At 38.0% G+C, this 9,942-nt stretch overlaps 1 non-coding gene across 1 annotated transcript; it reads left to right on the forward strand.

The window, feature by feature from the left end:
• Positions 1-210: 210 nt before the first annotated feature.
• On the forward strand, positions 211-317 carry LOC121231089 (small nucleolar RNA R71). Its single transcript, XR_005929157.1, has one exon. It is a non-coding gene; the product is annotated as a small nucleolar RNA R71 (small nucleolar RNA).
• The last annotated feature ends 9,625 nt before the right edge of the window (positions 318-9,942 follow it).

The following is a 9,942-nucleotide window of genomic DNA, read 5'->3' on the forward strand; positions in this document are numbered from 1 at the left end:
ACTAAATCGATGTCATAAACACTGGTTGTTTTCGTTGGCTTTGTCCTCATAACTTTCCACTGATAGTTATTCAGTGACATCTCCTCTATAAATTCATAGGCATCTTCCGGTGTTTTATTGTTGATGGTTCCGCTAGCAGCTGCATCAACCATTTGCCGAGTCGAGGGATTCAGGCCATTGTGGAATGTTTGTACTTGAAGCCAAAGCGGTAACCCATGGTGAGGGCACCTTCTCAGTAAGTCCTTGTATCTGTCCCATGCATCGTAAAGTGTTTCTAAATCCATTTGCACAAAAGAAGAGATATCATTACATAATTTAGCCGTTTTAGCAGGCGGAAAATATTTTAGTAAAAATTTCTCGGTCATTTGTTCCCAAGTAGTGATAGACCCTCATGGTAACGAGTTCAACCACTGTTTAGCTTTGTTTTCAGTGAAAAGGGAAACAACCGAAGACGTATGGCATCATCAGAAATGCCATTGATTTTAAATGTATTGCAAAATTCCAGAAAGTTTGCTAAGTGAGTGTTGGGATCTTCATCCTGCAAACCATCAAACTGAACAAACTGTTGTATCATCTGAATAGTGTTAGGTTTTATTCAAAAGTATTTGCAGCTACAGTAGGTCTAACTATGCTAGATTCAGTTCCTATTAAAGAAGGTTTAGCATAATCATACATAGTTCATGGAGCAGGATTTTGATTAGCTGCAATTGCGGGAGGTAGCTAATTGCCTTGGTTTTCAGCCATCTTGTCAGTTTGGGGTCGAGTATCGTCTTCTCGCTCGTTCTCCATGTATCGTAAGCTGCGCCTTATTTCTCTTTGATTTCTACGAACTGTACGATCGATTTCTTCGTTAAAAAGTAATGGTCCTGACAGGTTTCTTCTAGTCATAAACTATAAAAACCTGCCAAGAGAAAAAATAAGTAAATTAATAAATAATAATAATAAACTAAAATTAAATTGCAAGAAAAAATAAATGGCTAAAGTAATAAAAATTTAGCGTTCCTAATATTTTGAATCCCCGGCAACGGCGTCAAAAACTTGATCACGTGATTCGTAACAAGTAATAAATATCTATAATGAAGATAAAACCTAGACTAACTATTATCACTACGAAAAGGCAAGCGCACCTATCGAACAATAGTATAGTAATGGCAAGACCGGGATATCGTACCCAAGGGAACCAAAAGTACTAGTAATAACTATCTTTTTATTATCTAGCCTACGAATAAAAGGGTTTGTTTATTAAACTAATTATCTAAACTAATTAACTAATTTAATTAAAGCAAAGAGAAAATTTGAAAAAAGACTTAAAGAAAAGCAATTGATAAAGACGACACCCAAGGAGGAATCCACCTAGATTTCACTTGTTATCTGACTCTAAACCAGACGATTTATTCACTTGACTTGATCCGTGAGATTCCCTAACCTATGTTATTATCCCTTTCGAGACTAATAACGTCTAACCCTCAGTTGAATTAATCGAAATTTCTTTCTTAATTAAAACCCCTAGGGAAGCAGTAAATCACTCTATGGACTCCCATATTAGGTTTCACCCTAATCCGACAAAATCTCATAACCCTATTTCTAGGCATTCGATCAACTCCGCTTAATTATGCCAAATCTACTCTTAGGAAGGGTCTATTCCTCCTCTGCATAAGCACATAAAATCATGAATTAATACCCGGAATATTAACTCAAGCATTAAGAACACATAATTAAGAACAAATCAAGTATTTATCATACAGTTCAGATAATAATAACAAGATCCATCATAGGTTTTATCCCCCTTAGGTATCTAAGGGGTTTAGTTCATAATAAAATAATAGTACATCTCAAAAGTATAAAAATAACAAAACATGAAGAAAACTCTAAAACCCCTGAAGGAATTTTGAGAGAGATCTTCAGTCTTGGAGTAGCTCCGGCTTTTGGGATGGATCATCTGGCTTACTTCAAGTAATTCCTGGCGTGTGGTTCTATACTCTAGAAAAGTTCTGGAAGAGCCCCCTTTATTAGGTCACACTTAGGGTGTTTATATAGGCTTTGGATTAGCTTTCTTCCTCCCTAAGTACCCTTTTCTGTGTAAAATACAATTCTTTGAAAAAAGGACACGCCCATGTGCCACGGTCGTGTGATGTGTTTGCCAAGTCGTGTTCGATCCGTTAAATTGCACACGGCTGTGTGGGTCAATGGCCAGGCCGTGTGAATCGTGAGAGCCTTGGTCGACACCCTTGAAGGATACGGGCATGTGAGCAGCCCATGTGGCAAGGCTTAGGCCGTGTGAACTTCTCGATTTGGTCTGTTTTGTCCCTTTTTAGCTCGTTTTTGGCTCCTTTTGACTCTTGGTGCTCTCCTGAGTACAAAACATGAAATAACCAGATTAAGAGTACCAAAATCACAAATCTAGTAGTAAACATCCATAAATATGCTAAGTATTTAGGGTAAAACTATGTATAATTTGGCGTTTATCATCAATCTATTAGAAAAAAGTACCTATCTTAACCATATTCCACCAACGATGAGCCTTATCATCAAGTAAGGACACAACACAACCCAACTTTTCCTTGTCAGAACAAGACATTTGTTCAAGGATCTTTCCAACTCCTTCCAACCAATACTCAGCCCTGATCAGATCAGTACCTTTTATTATAGAAAACTCTTTACCACCCAAAGCCAGAAGATGTTCAAGCGGTAACCCACGGCTAATAGGTGTAGGATTGGTAGGTGCAGAAGCACAATTAGCACCAGCAATCCATTGAAATACTCCTATCAGTTATATTTACTATAGGTGGCGGTACAGGAGGTGTGGAAGATGTACCATCTTCTTGAGCACTAGCTCTGACATTAACACGTTTAGGAGACATATCTAATAATCTAACATACACACAAACAAACAAATAAATAAACGATGTAAGTGGCAAGGAGATGATCCAAGTCTCGTTCATGCAAGAAAACTTTAGGATTAAAGGCAATGTGTTCCCGTTCTTACCCCACATGCAATTCAACGAGAACATTTCAAACAATCAAATGTAGTACAAACAGAGTTATATCAACAATTCCAAGAATATAGGGAAATTTAGATTCATAAGTTTCGAAACTCCAAACACATAATAATCACCTAGGTCCGAGAGTTCTTGAACTTAGAGCTCTAATACCACCAAATGTAACACCCTATACTTGGCTTAGTCGTCAAGCCCAAATATTAGGATGCCACACCACCGTCTAATGTCATAACCAACAAGTAAAAGCTCATTACAACAAAATATCCATCAGTTTGCTATTCGTATCGATCTTAATTCAATCATACTAGCTAGTTATCATTGTCACGTGCTAAACTTATATTAAATAGTCTTTATAAACATATTAAAACATGCATAAGGTCCACTTAGCAAAATTCTCAAACTAGGTCCGTAGGTATCAATACAGACACTAAAGCATCGATATCTTCTTTAAGTGATACCGATACCACTTGAAATAACGATACCTAACTTGCATTCTGTTTCTTGATTAAAAATCAAGGTATCAGAAATTATCTGTACCTATCATGAAGTATCGATAAATTTACCCCGAGTATCGATACTCGAGCAAAGGTATCGGTACCAAATCTCTATTCTGACTTCTTGCACATTTCAAAACACAGAAGTATCAATTTTAAAACCCTTTTATCGATACCTTTGCCCCAGACCTAAAAAATGCAACATATATGAGCTATTAATCCATTCCAATTTAGTTCCTAAACATCTTACATCAATTAATTTGACAAATAATCATTCAATGACCTAATTAACAGTTCAATATCACAAAACTGTGTTCGAGCAAGTAACGTAAATCCATTCTCATGTTCATAAACCCAAGCATAATAATAACATGTAATCCTGATAAACAGAACCAAAAACCAACAAAATGTCTAGAAGTTAAATTGGCTATAAAAAAGTCTACCACATTGTCTTTTTTCCCAAAACGTAAATAAATATAGAACACCTACAAAATAATACAAAAGTCTTGCTTGGATCACCTTTGGGAACCACATCGCTCATACCGACACACAACTATTCTGCAATGGTTAAAGAAAGGAGTGTGTGAGCTTAACAAGCTCAGTAAATGCCTAGAACAACTATGATGCAATCGATTCATCAAGTATTAACGAAAAAACCATATAACCTTAAAGTTCCAACTTTAGTGTCATGGTAAACATATTCACTTTTAAGCATATGTGTAACACCCCGAACCCGAAACCGACACCGGAGTCGAACACGAGGTGTTAACTGGCTTTAACCCCTTATAAAATTTATTTTCCAGACACAGCCCAATCTGTGTACCAGTCGTTTTAAAAAAATCATATCTTGAGTTTCGTAACTCGAAAATCAGTTTCGTGATTTTTCCCAGAAACTAGACTCATGTGCCCATCTATGTATTTTTTTCTAGAATTTTTGGTCGGGCCAATTGGTACAGTTTATTAGTCGAAGTCTCCCATGTTGCAGGGGTCGACTACACTGACCTTTGCCCATTACGAATTGGATATCTCCCTGCACGGGGCTTCAATACTGATGCCGTTTGTTTCTATGAAAACTAGACTCAGAGAGGAATCTGTACATATATGGTACGACCCCTAATTATCTCTGGTTAATTTATTATGAATTTCCAAAGTCGGAGCAGGGAATCCAGAAACCGTTCTGGCCCTGTCCCACAAAAATCTGATTATCTCTTAATATACTGCCCATATGATCTTTTCGTTACTTCCTCATGAAAGCAGACTCATCGAGCTTCGATTACATAATTTATTCATCAATTAATTCCACTCCTACTATTTTTAGTGATTTTTCAATCTCATGACACTGCTGCTGCCAGCATCTGTTACGAAAGTAACTAGGTCCATTTCATGCCTACCCTTGATCCAACTCAATCGAACATTCGTGCCATTTTCGCATGGCTTAAAGTTTACATGCCAATATTCAAACACAACGTACTAGCTTATACATGCCAAAATGTTCTTCTAAGCCAACTAAGAAGAAAGTACCAAAACTTGCTATCCGGTGTGATGACTTCGATGACGGCCCGACCACGCAAAAATAGATGAGTCCAGGCAACCTATAATGGGTGACAAGGAAACACCGAGTGAGTTTATAACTCAGTAAGTCATAAGCTATGCACTACCATCCATCAATAACATTATCACAAGAGAAAACAAAATGGAACGAGGCTAATTACTCCATCCATTCCGAACCATACCATAGTTCCTCCAACCTATCAATTCAATTTCATATCAGTTCATGCATTCACATTCCATATACTCATCAATAGGACATTGAAGCATTTTCATAAATCAATTTATTTTCGTTACAATCAAACGAATAAACGGCCTTTCACCCATCCTACGATAAATTTTATGTACGTGACTTCAAGTATATTTGTCACATAGGTTCAAACTTACCGAGCTCAACACCAAGTATAAGCATAGCACCTATTAGCCATGTACTCAAGACACTTACCCGATCCGCTGTCCGCGATCGACTCAATAGTGTCGCACACATAGTGTCCATAATGATTCACGAATGTATATCGAGTCTGCACACTCAGTGCTATATAATCAACTCGCACACTTAGTGCTACATAATCAAATCGCACACTTAGTGCTACATAGTCAAACTCGCACACTTAGTGCCGCATGGTCAATTCGCACACTTAGTGCATCATATTCATTTCGCACACTTAGTGCAACATAGTCAAATCGCACACTTAGTGCTGTACAATTTAATCCCGCGCACTTAGCGCCAATCTCATGGTCATAAATGGTTATCCCGCACGTTTAGTGCCGAGATCAACAACTCAGTACAACTTACCTCTTTTCTTTCATTCAACAATTTCATCATCACATACGTACATGCACATATATATATATGTATATTTATTCATTCCATTCAGCATCAATACATAAACATTATGACCATTGAAATAATACCAACTACATGCTTAATGACTTACCTCGTGTTGGGTAAGACGGTTCCAACTCGACTACTCGATAACCTTTTCTTTGCCTTTGCTCGATTCACCTCCTTTAACTCCTTGAGCCAAATCAATAATTTAAAATAGTCATTAATCGACTATTCAAGTATTACTTTCAGAATAATATATATATTGATTTGACTTTCACACACATAGCTTATAGTAAGCTTTATAATAGTCAATAAATAACTCATTGGCAAATTTTCATTAATGTTTACAACAAAATCACATATTCACTACGATCTGTTTTCCTGAGCAGTAGTCGCTAAATTGTTTATAACTGGAGCTACAAAACTCCAAATCACTAGCCGTTAATTTTCCCTGAATATAGACTCGTATATCTTCCATCCATAAAATTTCCAGAATTTTTGGCTTGGCCAATCAATACCAGATTTTTCTTAAAGTTTCCCCTGTTTCACTGTTTGACTATTCTGACCACTCTTCACTACGAATCAAATTTCTCATTTTACAGAATTCAAAATGTGTTGTATTTGATCTCATTTGAAACTAGACTCATTAAGGAGTCTAAGCATATAAATTTTATCTTATAATCATTTTTGTACAATTTATAATGATTTTCTAAAAACAGAACAGGGAATCTAGTAGTCATTTTGACTCAGCCCCACAATACTTCAAATATCTCAAGATCGGTAACTCTTTTGTTTTCATAGTTTCTTTTGTAAGAAAATAGACTCTTCAAGCTTTAATGGCATAATTCACTCAGCTTCTAATTCAACTCCTACAAATTATGGCGATTTTCCAAAATCACCTTACTGCTGCTGTCCCCAAACAGATTATTACCGAATCAAATACTAACATTAGCATTGCACCTTAATAGCTAGCTTGCCAAGCCTTAATTTAACATATTTTCATTCAATTTGGTCTAATAACGCATAAATGGGTAAATTACATTTTTACCCCTAATATTTCGCACTTTTACAATTTAGTCTTTATTCCACAAAACACAAAATACACAAAGTTTGGTCACACTCCTTAAGGGCCGAATCTTCCTAGTGCCCATATAAGTCCATACATCTCATTTATTTCACCTTTGAGTCCTTCAAAAATTTGTTTTTGTAATTTAGCCCTAACTACTCAAAATCACCAAAAACTTCAACACAAAACATATTAATCTCTAACATATCTTTCACTTTTCATCAACAACTATCAAAAAGCTCAAGCACTCATCAATGGCAAAACACAAAATCATCATCAATCCACAAAATTGAACCATGGGTTTTTAGAACTCAAGTCAACTACTAAAACATGCATGCATCTCAAGAACAACATCAAACATACCTTAGTCTAGCAAACCACCATAGCCGATTTTCTCAAGCTCTTCCCCTTCCTTTCTTTCCTCTATTCGGCCAAAGGTGTTCAAGAATGAACACACATTTTTCTTTGTTTTCTTTCCTCAACTCACGGCAACAAGGGGGGGTGAGACCATGTACTTTTTTTTTCCATCACCCTTCCTTTCATTTTTTTAATCACCATGCTTATTATTTTATTTTTCTTAACATGCATCACTAGCATAACATGTTGGAGACATGTTTCCACCTATAGCATGGCCGGCCACTACATATTAGGGAGGGGGAATTTGACATGCAAGTCCCCTTTTTCTTCCACATGCACTAATAGGTCCTCATGCATTGACCTATCACATTTTAAAATTTTCTCATATAAGTCCTATTGACTAAATTCACATGCAATCGACTAAATCGAAGCTTGAAATTTTTACACATTCATGATTACATATTCTAGACAATAAACATCACATTCAAACCTTTCGGTGACTCGGTTTAGCGGTCCCGAAACCACTTCCCGGCTAGGGTCAATTTTGGGCTGTCACAACTCTCCCCCACTTAAGAAATTTTCGTCCCCGAAAATCTTACCGGTAAATAGGTTTGGATATCGTTCTTTCATCGAGTTCTCGGTTTCCCAAGTAGCTTCCTCGATCCCGTGTTCGAGCCATAACACCTTTACTTTCTGTTCGGCATCTTTAATCAAATCAACTCCGAAAATTTTACTTTCACCAAGCTCAGTCCAAAACAATGGTGTGCGGCATTTACGCCCGTACAAAGCCTCGTAAGGTGCCATCTTAATACTTGATTGAAAACTATTATTGTAAGCGAATTCAATCAAAGGTAAATACCGTTCCCATGAACTACTAAACTCGAGGATGCAACATCTCAACATATCCTCAAGCATCTGAATTATCCGCTCGGATTGACCATCGGTTTGGGGGTGAAAAGCGGTGCTAAAATGCAGCTTGGTACCCAAAGCTTCTTGCAATTTCTCCCAAAATCGCGAGGTGAATCTCGGATCTCTATCCGACACGATAGAAATAGGTACTCCATGTAATCTCACAATCTGTGAAACATACAATTCGGCTAGTTTATCCAATGAAAAATCCGTACGCACGGGGATAAAGTGAGCCGACTTAGTCAGCCTATCAACAACAACCCAAATCGCATCCTTCTAACTTGCGGACAATGGCAGTCCGGACACAAGTCCATTGTGACTCGGTCCCATTTCCACTCGGGTATCATGATCGGCTAAAGTAACCCTGAAGGCACTTAATGTTCCGCTTTCACTTGTTGACATATTAAACATCTCGAAACAAAGTCGGAGATGTCTTGTTTCATACCATGCCACCAAAACCGACGTTTCAAGTCGTTGCACATTTTCGTGCTCCCTGGGTGAATTGACATTCGGCTACAATGGGCTTCGTTCAGAATCATCGGAATGAGTTCCGAATTCCTTGGAACACACAAACGACTTCTAAACCTCAAACAACCATCATCATCAATCTGAAACTCCGATTCCTTTTTCGGAACACACTCAGCTCGTTTTGCAACCAATTCATCATCGACCTTCTGAGCTTCACGAATTTGATGAGTCAATAATGGTTTGGCTTTTAATTCAGCTACTAACACATTGTCAGGTAGAACAAACAAGTGTACATTCATTGCTCGCAAAGCAAACAGTGATTTCCGGTTTAAGGCGTCCGCAACCACATTAGCCCTTCCCGGGTGGTAATCAATGACAAGCTCGTAATCTTTCAACAACTCAAGCCAACGTCTTCGTCGCAGATTCAAGTCTCGTTGAGTCATCAAATATTTGAGACTTTTGTGATCCGAAAACACATGGCACTTCTCACCAAACAAATAATGTCGCCATATTTTCAATGCAAACACAATGGCGGCTAGTTAGAGATCATGGGTCGGATAATTTCTCTCGTGTGGCTTCAATTGTCTCGATGCATAGGCCACAACTCGACCTTCTTGCATCAATACGCAACCCAACCCAAGTAGGGATGCGTCACTATAAACGACAAACTCTTTACCCGATTTGGGTTGCACCAAAATTGGAGCTTCAGTCAAATGAGTTTTCAGTTGATCGAAGCTTTTCTGACATTTCTCCGTCCATTCGAACTTAACATCCTTTTGAAGTAGCTTCGTCATTGGTGTGGCTATCATCGAGAAACCTTTGACAAATCGTCGGTAATAACCGGCGAGCCCTAGAAAGCTCCGGACTTCGTTAACATTTCTTGGAGGCTTCCAGTTAAGTATGGCTGAAATTTTGCTCGGGTCAACTCGAATACCCGATGCGGATACCACATGACCCAAGAAGCTAACCTCTCTTAACCAGAACTCACACTTACTGAACTTAGCATATAACTGCTTATCCCGCAAAATTTGCAACACTTGCCTCAGATGCTCAGCATGTTCGGTCTCATCTCTTGAATAGACCAAGATGTCATCAATAAACACAACTACGAACCGATCCAAATACGGCCTGAAGATCCGATTCATCAAATCCATAAACACCGCAGGGGCATTAGTGAGCCCAAACGGCATCACTAAGAACTCGTAGTGACCATATCTCGTCCTGAAGGCAGTTTTGGGTATGTCCGATTCTCGAATTCGCAACTGATAATAG

This window comes from Gossypium hirsutum, chromosome A06 (genome assembly GCF_007990345.1).
Source record: "Gossypium hirsutum isolate 1008001.06 chromosome A06, Gossypium_hirsutum_v2.1, whole genome shotgun sequence".
Classification (NCBI taxonomy): Eukaryota; Viridiplantae; Streptophyta; class Magnoliopsida; order Malvales; family Malvaceae; genus Gossypium; species Gossypium hirsutum.